Source organism: Periplaneta americana, chromosome 8 (assembly GCF_040183065.1).
Source record: "Periplaneta americana isolate PAMFEO1 chromosome 8, P.americana_PAMFEO1_priV1, whole genome shotgun sequence".
Taxonomy (NCBI): domain Eukaryota; kingdom Metazoa; phylum Arthropoda; class Insecta; order Blattodea; family Blattidae; genus Periplaneta; species Periplaneta americana.
In genome coordinates, this window is record NC_091124.1 from 20398494 (window position 1) to 20411040 (window position 12547).

Genomic DNA, 12547 nt, shown 5'->3' on the forward strand with positions numbered 1-12547 from the left:
GCAAAATTGACTCCACTGGTTTTCAGTTTTGATATTTTATTACATGACAAAGTGTATAAAAGAAACAGAAATGTTTGATTCAGTATAACAATGTTGTTACGAAAAAATTATGCGTGCCAGTTAATAGGCACTATTATTCAACGAGTCTACATCTGTAGAATAACGGTTAGCGCGTCTTACCGCGAAATTAGGTGGCCCGAGTTCGAATCCCGGTCGGGGAAATTTACCTGGTTGTTTTTTTTTCGCGGTTTTCCCTCAACCCAATACGAGCAAATGCTGGGTAACTTTCGGTGCTGGACCCGGACTCATTTCACCGACATTATCACCTTCATTTCATTCAGACGTTAAATAACCTGAGATGTTGATACAGCGTCGTAAAATAACCCAATAATAATTATTATTCAATGGAAGAAACACAACATTATTGAGGATGATACTTTCCGTTGTATATTACATGTCTATAGAGTAAGGTTAGAACAGGTAGAGAATTCCGGATGCTGAAATTTTGTAACTTTACAAATTAAACCTGAACGAATGTAAATAATCCCTGATACGACAGCAATACCAGATTTCATGCCTAGCGTAGCTCCCCAAATTCATCACGATGAGTACTCGAACCAGCTTTTATTCCCATTTAATGATACCAGTAATTTTATTATCATCTCAACTTACAGTTCTATTGTTATGGGTATTTCCGAGTATTGGGTATAAAATACATATTCTGTTTCAATTAGGCTACTCTGTGAAGAATATACGGAATATTGTAATACTACAATTTATTTCGAGACACATCGAAAACCTTTTTTTATTTCCATATAGTATACATATAGATCTAATGTAAAGTGTTCCTTAGGTTCATCATATTCGGATATGTGTCGGGGACAGAAAACAGAAACGTTTGCATCAGATCAGAAGTGCTTAAAGTTTATATGTCAGGTGACCTGATTTCATAACCCCAATATCGAGTTTCCTAGAAAGAACATCTTTTTATTCAATGAATATATACACTCATTCACTGAACTACGTTCTTGTAAAGGAGTGGAGATCCATGCATGTGTCAGCTTTTGCATGTATCAATAACAGATATAACCGGGGGGATTTTTACTCTTATGATGCAAGGTGTATCTTCATAAAAGTTCGTTAGTTTGCCGCATTGAGGCTGGAGAATTGCTGGGAATTTTCATGGGAATAATGGGGAAAAAGAAAAGTTGTTATAGATGTTGCCAATCTAATAATTTTATACAGATATTGTGAATGCCATTATATACATGATTTGCCAATTTTATAATTACTCCGACCATCACTGCCACTACCACCACAGTAAAAAAACTGAAAATATGCATGGAACTATGCAGTAAAAACTGTTGAAATATGCGCTAAAAATTGAAATATATGCAGTAAAAATATACTTTAAAGGTTTATTTGATTTAATGATATGATGTAAATAAAAATAATTTAAAGTAATAATTGTCATCAAGCCATCATCATTTTCATTGTATCTATTTTTTCTATAAATGTATTAATTACTAATTAATTTTACATACATATTATTTGAATTGGTACATTTTTAACTTTCTAGCTTTCCAACGTGTTAATAATTTCTTTGCCTTTCACGTAATTATTATGCCAGTACCAGATACTTGTAATACCGATCGGACTATGTAACATAAGTAGTTCCTATTTTTGCCACATTGGCTTTCAGCATTTGCCTATAAATTTCAATAGGGTCTCGAATATGTACATTTAATTGGAGGTCTTTCTGTGTTATTTGTCTATGGATTTAACAGTCTGCACGGGAGAGATTGCAAACAGCAACATTTTCTGTATTTAACGAATACAACATTTAAACACCTTAAGGGGTTAGGTACAACTTACAGCAATAAAAGTTTGGAAATATTCAACATTTTTTCCTCCATTATTGTATATTGTACAATAATGAAAATTAGTATGTGTAAAACACTGTCCTTCTGCTATATGAAAAATATATATATTTTTTTACGATTTAAAAAAATGATTTACATTCAAAATTCATTTCACTGTGCAGTGATGAAGCGTTTCCCACATAACTAAAAAATTATCCAACATTCTGTGATGAAATTTTTTGTGTGTATTTATGCATTTCGTATCTATAATATGATGCAAGATCACTTCTCACCTTTGATAGATTGTCTGATGAAAAATAACTTCATTTAAAGAATGGTCAAATATCAGTATTTTCTTCTAACACAAAATAAAAATATATTATTTATTAAGGAATGTAGTTAAAACATAATATACATGTATTGTAAACATGAGTTTCAGCAATAAAATAAAAGAGAGAGAGAGAACGTGAAAAGTTAACAGGTTTGTGAGTTATGAGGGAAACGCTTCATCACTGCACATTTTGAATTTTGAAAAAAATATATAAATAATTTGTTTTAAATCGTAAAAATATTTTTTTCATATACCAGGAGGACAGTGTTTTACACATACAAATTTTCATTACTGTTGTACAAGATACAGTAATGGAGGAAAAAAATGTTCAATATTTCCAAAACTTTTACTGCTGTAAGCTGTATCTAACTCTTTAAGAAAATATGACGACTGTGACATCATCATCATCATCATCATCATCATCATCATCATCATCATCATGTATTTGAAGCTCGTACAGTTTTGTATCTGTAGGTTCATTTTCCAAGACGTTTGAGAATGATAACATCTTCATTTTCTGCCAGTTTTATAAGCTTATATATATAGCTGCAAAAATGTGCATTCCAGAATTAATTTTTATTGATTAAATTCATAAATTAATCATTATACAACTCATTAATTATTTTTTCATGTAAAAGGATCTCAGTAGTAGTAATTCTTAGGCACACGTCTTGATACAAGGAAATGAGAAATTCTCCCATGTGATTAATATATCCAGAGATATTGGTACTTTAAAGCAACGTTGTTTTAATTCATCTTAAATTTTTGTCTAGAATTAAGATCTTCACTGTGATCAAACTATTTAACCAATTTCCATGTACTTTTCAACATTTACTCACTCTATTATGCTAAATTTACATGAAAAATTGCATGCAGATATCTTTGATATTTCCAGAGAAAAAAATAAAAAGTGTATATGTTGAAAATGTAGAAAACTCACGTCTGAGTCCCCTTTTAAGGGAAGTATTACGTATAATTTTCACCGTGCTCTTCGAGTGCGGGGACAGCGTAGACGGACGCCTCTATTCAGTAATATAGTCGTGATATATAGTTACGTATCAGGTATCACTAACACTTTTTCAAATCCGTCATTTATTCACAATCAGAGAAATCACAAAAAAATAAAAAATAAAAAAAATTAAATGTCAGGACCGAATTAAATAATCCTAGTTAACGAACAGAAACTTTGGTATAGATAATATTGTATAAAACACACGGTATTGTTGATCGTTGTAATGTTTTACCTTACTCGTGAACTTGCCTTACCCGGCCTTACTCCATATACAGGAGAGCGTCGATTGCCTTCCTCGTACGTTGGGCGATGCCAAAATATCCACTAACAGAAGGAACGTGCCACGCTAGACTTCCTCTGAACAGAAAGGCGTCATCAGGCATCCCCTCCACCACTCATGCTCCAACGAGTTTATAAATTTTACTAAATGCTTTGCTCTCCTCTCCTCCCAAACATTGTTAGGACATCAAACAGCATCAAACCAAAAGTACCGTGATACGAAAATCCCGAAAACAAGAAAAGTGTGATATTTATGGTTTTCAAAGAAACTGCATAATTATGTTTTTATGTAATATATGATTTTATGATGTCTATAATTGTAAGTATCTAATGTAGCAGGTAATGCCGATTCCCTCCAAAAAATCAGGTTCTGATTCCCTCCCCAGAAAGGGCGCAGCCCTTTTCCCTCTCAACTTGGGACTGTCAAATAACCAAATAATTTTATAGGAAATACACTTTGTGTGTTTAAAAATTATGTATTTGTAGACTAGGGTTATCTTTTCCTTGCCAGTCATGGCAATTAATTTAAATCTTTTAAGTTTGTATAAAAGTTATTTTAAAATAGTTTTTTGTTTCTCCTGCATGGAAACACTGGGAAGGATCTTGTAATACATGACATTGCAGTACCGTGAAGTATTGATCTTTCCGTCATCTAATTCTTCAATTTTATTCATTAAATAACAGATTTTTTTTTGGAAGACTTAGTAGTCGGTGTTGAGTTCGTAACGGTTGAATTTATTTTTATTTTGGTGTCTGCCTGTACTTTATGTAAAACATCTAATGGAAAGAAATACTTTTATGGGAGGAAATCGGTGTGTTTAAATGTAGCAGCTCCTTTTTGATGAGGAGGGAATCGGTATATTTACGGGTGACTCTCGATTTCCTCCCGCGGTTAATTTTTATTCCCGTTTTCCTCCGAAACAATAATTGTAAATATGCCGATTCCCTCCTCATCAAAATGGAGCTACTACACTTGAACACACCGATTTATTTTCATAAAACGTCTTTCTTTGCATTATATGTTTTAGAAAAATACAAGCAAACACCAAAATAAAAATAAATTCCGCAGTTATCAACCCAACTTCAACTACAAAGTCTTGCAAACAAAAAATCAGTTATTTAATAAATAAAATTTAAGAATTAGATAAGGAAAAAATCAAAACCTCAAGGTCCTTCCCATTGTTTTCAAGTAGTAGAAACAAAAAAACTATTTTTAATAATTTTTATACAAACTTAAAAGATTTTAATTGTATGACTGGCAGGAAAAATATAACTCTACTCTACTGATATATAAATTTTAAACACAATAAAGGATAGGTATTTCATATAATATCATTTGGTTATTTAGTTTATACCTTTGACAGTCTAAAGTGTGACGCAAAATTGTGTACCTGGTTGAGTTATATAAATGCTATGGAAGAAATCACACTACACTAAATATAAATAACGAAAAACTGGGAGGGAAAAGAGTTGTGTCCTTTCTGAGGAGGGAATCAGAACCTGATATTTTTGAGGGAATCGGCGTTACCCGATATTTACCATCATTGTTTCGGAAGGAAACGGGAATAAAAATTTACCGCCGAAGGGAATTGATAGTCACCCTAATGTAGTCCTTTATTGTAGCTGAATCGTTAGCACTTTCGACTGCAGATCCAGCGAACTTAGGTTCATTTACCGGTAGGAAAATGTAAATTTATCTAGCTCGGTATTGATTGTGGCCCTTGTATAAATCTATCCTGTCGCTCTTATCTGTGATCATCAACTTTTTTTTACCACAAAATCGGAGTGCCATAGTCTGATGTTTTTATGCTGATTGTGGAATCCTCGCAAGAGATTTATAACTCCAATATGGATCAAATATTACAGAGCAAGTAATAATGGCAATATTAACAACAATAGTAATAGTCCATCGCTGTGGCATGCCTAACCGTGAAACGAGCGGTCCGGATTCAAATCCTGGTTGGGGAAAATTACCTGGTTGAAGGTTTTTTTTTATTACCGGTACTTTATAATAACTCTATATCGAAAAAAGCGGTCAAAGCTTCAGGTATGGATTCCTCATAATGGTAGAAGGAAAAATGGTCCGGAAATGCTTGGCTTCTGAGTAGGACTTGCAAGTATGATCATAGTGCACTCCATTGCGTTCGTTTGCTAGAATTATTATGATGCATTCTGTTCACATTTCCAAAGATGAACTCTTCAAAATTTCGACCTCCTGGCTGAGCAGATGTCACAGCTCGTCGTCTCCTCGAGATCCGAACATGCTTGGCCTCCACGCTCCCCAGATCTCAACCCATTGGACTTCTTTCTGTGGAGACACTTAAAATTGTTGGTATTCGACTTCTATGGATAGTGAAGGAACTCTCCGTCATCAGATTCTGCAAGGCTGTGAGACAATAAAAACTTTGCCAGAAATTTGGGAGCATGTTCGGATCTCGATGAGACGAGAGCAGCGGCTGTATTCAGGCATTTTGAACAGTTCATTCCAAGGAAATGTAAACAATACATCATAATAATACCAGCAAACGTGCTGAAAGGCACTATGATCAAACTTGCAAGCGGCAAGCCCTACTCAGAAACCAAAAAATATGAGGCCACTTCCATTATTATTAGTAGCTGCTGTAGTAGTAGTGGTAGTGGTAGTGGTGGTGGTATAATCAATTAATAATTAAGACCGTTTCACTGCTCGGCATCCCCATTTCACTCAGAGAAGCCAGGGAATTTCACGAAGAATCTTTGTCTTAGCACCCATTTTCAATATTCAAGCCTCATATTTGTGGATTGAGTCACATCATGTTATTACGCAGCATTGTGTTTAAACGTAGAAAACGTAGATATTTAAAAAGAGTTAATATGTACACATAAAGTAATTTAATTTTATGTAAAGAGGAATGTTCATGTAGAAACAGACGTTGCTGCACTTCCTGTGTGTTTTGAAGTTCTTGTTTCACTGAACATTTCTTCCTCTGTTTATGCGGGTTACTAGTGTCATAAAGGATCATATGAATTGTGGTATCCTACGTTGTTTTAAAAATGTTTTCTCTTTATTTCGAATATATATGAGTCAAAAATACATATACATTTTTTAACAACTCTGCGGTTAGTGCCATGAGGAAGTTATAAAACCTGCCAGTCCTCCAAGATACAAGGGAATCAGGTTCAGACCATTCTGATAGTAGTAATGTAGTTTCCCTATGTGAGATTTATTGGAGACGGTCCAATGATAATTGCCAGCAGCGGAGAAACATCGAGGGGCGGTAATTTACAGATAAAGCAATAAATCGAACTAAATGTTGAAAGATTCTCCTCCTCTTATAAAGGGATGTATACTCTTCCACACAAACAGTTTTGCCGACGGTTTATGCAGGGGCCCTCTCGCTTATTATAGAAAGGCCTTGGATGTAGTTTGCTGTTGAACATTCCTCTGTCTTACTACGACCTCGATTTATGTTCAAGATTTTTTTTTTTTTTTTTTTTTTTTTTTTCAGTTCGAATCATGTGCTCGCTCTATCTCAAGTAAGGCCGATTTAAAAGGATACATTTGTTACTCATTTTACTTTCTCACTACAAAAAATAGGCTATAAAGACAAATATTGTAATGCTGCACTTCGAGATTTTTACAACAATACACATTTTTGGCAATGTTATAGGAATCGAGTCTGTAAAGTCCTCATGACAACACTTTACGGATTAAATTTGTCTTAACGACGACAACATATTATTCAAGAGGCCGCCTTTGTAAAATTGATATCGGAAATACATTCTAATAAATAAGAGACCATAGCGTGCCGATACTTAGAAACAGCTTTTATGTGCCGCCCTCACATAAGCCCGTCATCGGTCCCTAGCAAGATTAATCCAGTTCCTAGCATCATATCCCATCGCCCTCAAATACATTTTAATACTATCCTCCCACCTACGTCTCGGCTTCCCCAAAGGTATTTTTCCCTCAGGTCTTCCAACTAACACTCAATATGCATCGCCCATACGTGCTACTTGCCCTGCCCATCTCAAACGTCTGGATTTAATGTTCTTAATAATGTTAGATGAAGAATACTGTGCGTTAGAGTTTTCCTTGGGGTTCTCCCGTTTCCCCATATGGCATCTACATCGTTCCGTCAACATTTCTCCATTACGCCATCATTGTATAGCATTCCCCGAACCACGGCTGGCGACGCACGAAAGGGGCTGACCTAGGGACGAGTGGGGTTGCCTGCTCGAAACCTGGATAAGCAGCAAGCTTTAGTTTAGTCAGCCGGTGTTGGGAATGCTCCTAGCTCGAGGACCAGCGCAATAGATCTTTTAGGTCGCAGTACTGGGTCGTAGTGGCCCCCTCCCGAAATTTAATTCAATTCAAAGTATTGCTTTCTTTGCAGGGTGTCCAAGTGTTCTGTTGTAGATTATGAGATTACTGCTGTTGCAGACTTAATTGCGAAAAGTGTTTGCACTCCTACTCTAGAGGTTTATATTTGCTGATTTTATTGTTGTTTGCATTCTGTAGGTTATGTCCTAATATAACTGCAATATCTATTAACTGGGCTTCCTTGCATGTTTTATTGCAAATAGTTGGTCAGGTATGTTGAAGGGTACCATAATATCTTTGGAAATTTCTCTGACAGAAGGTTTCAGAATCTTATTTCTTAATTTGGGCAAGTAAATGACATTTTAACTGCTTATATTTAATAATATTTTATATTAATAGTTTGTGGTTTCTCAAATCACCAAGTACTGAATTCCAGCCGAGAGTTAATTTGCTGATCCAGTATTATGATTTCTATTCTGTAGTGCTTCTTTTGTACGACATTCTCGTCAGAATTACTTTTTTTATGTAGACAAAACAATAAAATGAACCGTTACTGCTTCATAGATTTTTCTTTCTGACTTTGCTTAACCTCCCCTTTTATCCGATTTACACACCGTTGCGGGTACGGGAGGAAGATTAATCTGATCGTACACTAGACATGTCCAGAAATGCCATAATATCTGCATGACGCCAAGCCATCGCGGAGATATCACAGGACAATCAAAATACAACGGGCAAATACCCAATCCTGTGGACGGAAGATAAATTTCTTCTATTGCCTGCGCCGGAATCGAATCTCCTACGTTATGCTGAGCAACGCGTGTGCTATCCACATAGCCACAACGATGGACTGCTCCATAAGTACTAAAGAATATTCAGTATCAGTCTTTAGCATTAATAAAATTACATAAATATTTCTGTAATGTAGGTATTCCTCAATAGGGATTTTATTTATTGATTTGTACTAACTGAGAAGCGCAAATCATGTTAATGTAAATGAGGAAATAATATTTATATGGAAAAGTCATAATTTAAATGATACATATCAATTAAAATGATTCACTTAAAATCTTATAAGCTTATTGAAGTAATTCAAGTTCTTGAAGTTATCATTTTAGGAGATACACTACAAGAAGCAACTCGTCCTAACCATATTTTGTGTTGGTGCTGGCTTCAAAGGCAATGTTACACGAGTCATAAAGTCGGTGAGTGCACACAGACAATAGAGAAGTGTTTTGAAACAATTATGAGTGTGGTCTGATTATGTCGACATCGTCGCGTTGTGTCCACAAGGACTCTCAGCGTCGATCGGTGGACCTTCCCGCTCGCTTTGCTATTAAGAGAATATATTTAGCTTCTGATACAAGAGACTGAAGGTGAAAGTCTGTAGCTCAGACTCCGACACAAATGCACGCACAATTGCGTTTGCGATCAGAACTGTGGACAACTTTGAGCTTATTTTCCATCCAGGAGGAGAGGAAGGAGACCAACTTTGCCATAACACGTGCTATATAACATTCAGTGTTGATAATGCTACGAAGACTGCGGAAGAGAGTCGCGTGGTGAATATATGTTGCATCTTCTGAAAATAAACTGTCTTTCCTATCTGTTACTGTCTCATTAAGACTGTCTTCTGCGCCCTAATTAACTGTCAGTCGCATTTTTAAAACTCGGTATAAATTCAATATACTCATATAACAAGAATATATAATAAACTTAATGATTATGATGCTTGCAGCATCATATGTGACTTGCTATAGATGTCGCATAGGTATGTAATGGTTATGTAATATTAATTTAGCAGCAATAATGGTAATAGATAAATGTAACATTCTGCTTGAATTAATTGAACTTATTAATTATTCAGGCTCTCTTAAATAAGACGCAGTGTATATACCGGGTGGCCCAATATAAACCGAACTCAAACACGTAATGAACATAAGAAATGCAAGGCTATTTTAACACGATTGTTGCAGATGTTTTCTTCACAAGCAAGCTTTACCCTTCCCGCGCCTTACCCTCTCTCCTTTCAAGATCAAGGTCAATTGCGTTATTACTACTGCGTGCTGCTATATTGAATATCTTCTGCCATATCGGGTTCGGTTTATCTTGGTCCACCCAGCATATACCGGATGTAATTGGATTCTAGTAAACCCCAAATTTTACAGTTATGCTACCATTTACGTGGCACTTAAGAAAGTGTTTAAGTAATATAAAATATACAAACATTTGGGGAAGTGTTATTTAAATAGCATTTCCGGTTTAACCAGAAATTACCCAAACTTTCTTATTTCAAAACGAACACCTTATATATTAGTACATATTTTTGCTCCTCTCTAAATTTTGAATCCAAAGATATATAACATGTCCAGATTTGAAGTGATAGTCTTTTGTTTAATTTAGCAAACTGCAATACTCGTCGCTATGAAATAACATTAAAACAAAAGTTACAAAGATTTTTAATATTAATTTATTGATACTTGAGTTCTTTACAAACAACGAAAACATTCAACACAGTAATCCTGATAACCCAATCCCAAAACTTCATGTGTGTTGCTCAAAATGTCCACCAGCAGCATCTTGATGTAACTCCTGAAACCACAGCAATTTCTACTGATGCAGTGAGATTTACCTCCGCATGCGCCAAAATATCCGTTTCTGTTTCTTCAGAAATAACGAAATGTTGTCTTTCATTATCATCCGTACGAAATTTCTGTTCGACTCTCTGAAAATAATTTTCCGCTGGGTGATGGCGATCGGAGTGCCTTTCAGCATACAAAACACAAGCTGCGCGTGCATTTCTTCTGCATTCACCAAATATTAATAACATCGATCTGTTGAGAACGAGTATAATTATAACGTTCCATTTAACAATTTTCCATAGCAACGAGTATTGCAGTTTGTTGAATTAAACAAAAGACTATCACTTCGAATCTGGACATGTTATATTCTTTGGATTCAGAATTTAGAGAGAGCAAAAATATGGACTAATATACAGTGTGTTTTATTTGAAATAAGGGAGTTAGAGTAATTTCCGGTTAAATCGGAAATGGTATTTAAATAACACTTGCAAATGTTTGTATATTTTATATCACTTAAACACTTCCCCAAGTGTCACGTAAATGGTAGCATAACTGTAAAATATTATATTTGGGGCCTACCAGAATCCAGTTACACCCGATATATATACAGACGTGGACAAATTATTAGCAAAAGTGAAGATTTTCATTACATATTTTTACAAAATATGATTCTTCAGCTTAGACTACAGTTGACATTTTTGCGTATTTCGAAATTATTAGCAAAATTGAAGATTTGTATTGTATATTTTTTTACAAAATTTGACTCTTCAATTTGGACTACATTTGATTTTTTTGCATATTTACAAATTATTAGCAAAACTGAAGATTTTTATTATATATTTTTACAAAATTTGACTCTTCAATTTGGAATACAGTTTACATTTTGGATATTTCCAAATTATTAGCAAAACTGAAGATTTTTAATTTATATTTTTTACAAAATTTGACTCTTCAATTTAAACTGCAGTTGACATTTTTGCATATTTACAAATTATTAGCAAAATATGAAGATTTTTATTATAAATGTTTACAAAATTTGACTCTTCAATTTAAACTACAGTCGACATTTTTGCATATTTCTATCTATTGTAATGATAGAAATATGCAAAATTGTCAACTGTAGTCTAAATTGAAAAGTCAAATTTTGTAAACAGAATTATCATAAAAATCGTCAATTTTGTTAATAATTTGTCCACGTCTGTACACATACACACTAGAGTCGAAAGTACCGGAACTTAGGGTGGCAACGCCATGCTCTATAGGCAACTTCTCTGCCTTGTCCGTGTGGTATGTGACCCACTCTCCAGGTGTATAGACTCAGTGCTGCTGCGCATGAGAATGGGAAAGACTAACGTAGTCAGAAACCAATCGAAATACAGTGCAGCTCTCAGCTTCGTTTAGTGGAGAGGTGTAACACAGTTGTAAAATGAGCTTGAAAGAGCAGAGAGGTAACATTAAATCTTCGTCCTGCTGAGACTGTAGCACTCATGTACCAAGCGTATGGAGAAGCAATGTCTCGGACCCTAGTGTATGAGTGGCACAAGCGCTTCACAAGTGGCCGTCTTTCAACAGATGATGATCTACGTTCAGGAAGACCCAGATCAGCAAGAACGGAAGAATTGATAGTTCGAGTTGCACAAAAAAATCATACCGCAGACAGTCAATAGATGATGTGGCTACTTTGTTAGGAATTTCACATGGTTCTGTGCAGTTCATTCTCCACAATGATTTGAAAATGCAACGTGTGTGTGTGAGCACGTTGTTCCAAGAAGCCTAACAGATGAGCAGCGGGAAGAGCGGCAACTGGTTAGAGGAGACCTGATTCACAGGCTGGACCAGGATCCAACTCTCTTTCACAGAGTGATCACAGATGACGAGACATGGTGTTTCCTTTACGACCCGCAGCTAAAACGACAGTCTTCAACGTGGAAATCTGTCGGCTCACCACGGCAAACGAGATTCCGTGCCGATCGAGCAAAGGAGAAAGTAATGCTTGAAGTGTTCTTCAATATCCAGGATCTCGTACATTTCGAGTTTATTCCTGAGGATCGAACTGTCAGTAAGGAGGCGTATGCTGCAATTCTTCGACGTCTTCGTGATGCAGTTCGACGAAGAAGACCCAACTTGTTGCAAGGACAGAATTGAGTTCTACGCATGTTCGCACTGAGTCTATACGCC

At 35.5% G+C, this 12547-nt stretch overlaps 2 protein-coding genes across 3 annotated transcripts in view; one reads left to right on the forward strand and one right to left on the reverse strand.

Annotated features, from left to right (window-relative positions):
- Coq6 (ubiquinone biosynthesis protein COQ6, mitochondrial) overlaps window positions 1-12547 on the forward strand; it is a 94439-nt gene that overhangs the window by 26971 nt on the left and 54921 nt on the right. The window lies entirely within an intron of this gene.
- The window catches only part of LOC138704542 (transient receptor potential channel pyrexia-like), a 68852-nt gene that overhangs the window by 20650 nt on the left and 35655 nt on the right, over window positions 1-12547 (reverse strand). The window contains exon 1 of one of the 2 annotated variants that reach the window (XM_069832542.1): window positions 3460-3565. The exons of the other annotated variant lie outside the window; for it this stretch is intronic. The gene's annotated coding sequence lies outside the window, so the exon portion shown is untranslated. Of the gene's footprint in view, window positions 1-3459; window positions 3566-12547 lie in introns of those variants that run through there. 2 annotated transcript variants of the gene reach the window in all.